This window comes from Mustela erminea, chromosome 15 (genome assembly GCF_009829155.1).
Source record: "Mustela erminea isolate mMusErm1 chromosome 15, mMusErm1.Pri, whole genome shotgun sequence".
In the NCBI taxonomy this organism is placed as follows: Eukaryota; Metazoa; Chordata; class Mammalia; order Carnivora; family Mustelidae; genus Mustela; species Mustela erminea.
Window position 1 is genome coordinate 78,163,561 of NC_045628.1, and position 3,354 is coordinate 78,166,914.

The following is a 3,354-nucleotide window of genomic DNA, read 5'->3' on the forward strand; positions in this document are numbered from 1 at the left end:
CATATTGGTTTTATTTTATGTGGTTGTTATATTTTATTTTCCAAGTAATACTAATTAAAAATATTTACACACCTACTTTTAAGCCCACAGTTTAGCACTCTTATTTGTATGGCTTTAAAAGTTATAGCACAAGATCTTTACATTAAGGATCGGGGAGGAAAAGATTCATTCAAAACAAAGCCTGATATATTATATACATGTTTTTCTCTGTACTTTATTTTAAATACATTAATTTTTAAATGATGCTCATCTTTTTTCATCTGGTGGTAAAATATTAGTGCAACTTTTCATCAAAAAAAAAAAAGTTTACCACAGATATAAATGAATTTTCCCAATTGGAAATGGCCCTTCAGTTGCCATTAAATGAAACTTCCCAACTTAACTTAAGTTACCAAGAAAAAGAATTGGTAGTTGCCATCATTATAAGCAAAAACATAAACTACTACAGCATCACCTACATTGCTCCTTACAACACAAACTTCGAAAGAACCAGAGACACTTTATAGAAGTTTTGTTGGTTTTGAAAAGGCACATTGGTGTGGTTTTTTTTGTTTTTTACATTCTAGAAATTTTGCCACCACCACTCTGTTCCTGTTGCAGAGATGACATCCGTGACTATCAGTAAAGACAAGAAGGTTGTTCAAACTAAAGCAAGCCAGAAGCCAAAAATTTAACTGCACAGTAACAATGTACTTTTCTTCATGCAGCCTTGTGTTTCCTATGTATTCAATTTTCTAACATGCATTAGAATACATAAATTTATATTCTAATGATTTTACGTTTGATTTTACAACATGGAAAAAATCTGAGAAAGGACATGACTTGGGAAAGAGAGAAGGGAGAACCCTCATCACAATGAAAATAGATATTCGTACTCAACTATATAGTAAGAATATAATCCATTTAAGTTTCCAGAAATAACACTTCTCAAAGCTTCCCATTCACTTATGGGAAAGATATCTCCTCTGTGGCATTAAGTGGGGGAAAATCTGTTTCAACAGAAACAGTTCACAACAGGAAAGACTTTAACTTTGGTCCACTTGTCTGTTAGCCCAAGGACAGTCACACTGCCCAACATCAGTTCAAAAACCCAAAACATAAATTTAAAAATGTACTCATTTGTTATTTCATTCTAAAACAGGCATAGGTTTTCTGTTCTCATTCCCTGCCCTTTCAGCTTGGGAATCCACTGTTGATTTGGTCTCTAAACCATCAGCATCTTCGTGATCTTCCCTGGCAGCCTCAGCACAATCTGCCTGGGTGAGCTCTCTCTCCTCCTGGTTCATGATTTCAGGGGTCACTTGATCCAAGTCGGCTTCTAGAAGTTCAGTCTGTACTTCTACTGGCATCTGATTTACCCGCTCGATGTGCAGCTCCTCCACATGTACCTTCTTCAGTCTGAATTCGACCCACTTCTAGATAACTCACCTGGACCTGCTCTGGAAGATGGCTCATATGTGAATCATGCACTTGGCTGTCCTGGAGCAGATCAGGATGGACCTGTTCCACAGTCACTTGTGCTGAATCCACCTGAACCTGAAGCAATGGTAACTTGTTCTATAATAGTCATTGACGTCACAGGTTCAGTCTGCACACGTGTTTCTACTGAAAGAACTTCTTCAGTTACTAGATGCTCTGAGATATTGTGAGTATCGCCGAGATGCCTCCTTAATTCATTTCCTTGCATAAACCACAAGTCACATAAAGTACAATGGTTGGGTTTATCTCCAGTGTGTATTACCAAATGATCTTCGAACTGGTCCCAGCTGTTAAACACACTGTTACAGACCTGACATTCATAAAGCTTCTTTCTTCCCTTTTTTGCCCCTACTCCAGTCTGGCATGCAGTCAGATGACATTTGAGGATGCTATTTCTAGCAAATCGTTCATGACAATTTGGACATTCAAAAGGTTTTTCACCTGTATGTTTTCGAAGATGCTCTTTAAAATGCCCAAAGTGGTCAAACTGTTTCTCACAGTATTGACATATGTGAATTTTTTTTCCCAGTTCTTTGCTTCTTACTGACTCCACCTTCTTCGAGGTGGTAACAGTTGAGGTGCTGTTTCCATGTGCTCTCCCGAAGATACCTTTTATTGCATATTTCACACTTGAAACTCTCAGTGGAGTGTGATTTCATATGTTCCTGTTTGCTTGTGGGGTCAGATGCACAACCATCTTCTTCTTTTATCTGCCCTTTTCTATCACCTTGCCGGTACCTGCCAACAGTGCCAGGGCGGAATCATCAGAGGACCCTGTGCTCTGAATGTACTTCATGGACTGCTTGGCAGAAGCCACTTCCTCCAACGTTTCGATGCCTTCGTCTTCCACTTCGATTGTGCCTTCGGCAATCTCCACCTCAATTTCAATAGGTTCTGATTCTGCAGAGGGCAATGACTCAGTGATAACATTTGAAGTTTCTGCAATCTTTCTTTTTTTTGCCTCGCTTTTTCCTGTGGTATTTTTCCTCTAATGGAGCGGAGTTTTCTTTGTTCCTGACTTCAAGGGCTTTGATAGCTTCTAGCATTTGTAGGAACTCTGCTGCTTTCCATACATCATTGGCTTCTTCTTCTCCTTGCTGTATATGTGAACTCAATTAAATGACGGAAGGCCATTTTACTAACACCTTCTACCTCCACCAAAGGTTCCTGAGTAAACTCCTGAAAGAATTTGTAGAAGAACTTACTGCAAGCAGCCAAAACAGCCTTGTGGGCCTTAAAATGGTGTCCGTCGACAATCAGGGTGATGTCAGTAAACCGATCCTGCTCTCGCTGTTCATTCAATCGGTCCGGGATCATTTTATGATGTTCCGGGAACTCCTGAAGGCATTCCATCGTCTCTTCGGCCTCCATGGCCGTCGGGTTGCTCTAGCTCGCGATCCTCCCTTTCTCCTCTCCGGCCGTCAGAGCTTCTCTTTCCTCGCTCTCCCTTCTCGGGGCGAAACTCAGCCCACACTGTTCCCTAGCTCTGAACAGCGCCTCGCCCTCCATTTCCTCGCGAGTGCCGGGACGCTGCCTCCGCTGGGTCTGGCCGGCGCACGTGCGCTCGCTGGGAGACCCGGACGGCCGCGCCCCCAGGACTACCTTCTTACCCTCTCTCAACTTATAGTTCCTTTTTAAAAGTTTATTTATTTATTTCTTTGACAGAGAGAGATCACAAGTAAGCATAGAGGCAGGCAGAGAGAGAGGGAGGAAGCAGGATCCCTGCTGAGCAGAGAGCCCGATGTGGGGCTCGATTCCAGGACCCTGAGATCATCCTAGGACCCTGAGATCATAATCTGAGCTGAAGGCTGAGGCTCAGCCCACTGAACCACCCAGGCACCCTCAACTTACAGTTCCTTCAGGATCACTCTGCTA

The 3,354-nt window shown here is 42.2% G+C and overlaps 1 pseudogene; it reads right to left on the minus strand.

Annotated features, from left to right (window-relative positions):
- Positions 1 to 882: 882 nt before the first annotated feature.
- Positions 883 to 2,981, minus strand: LOC116574508 (annotated as a pseudogene).
- Positions 2,982 to 3,354: the final 373 nt, after the last annotated feature.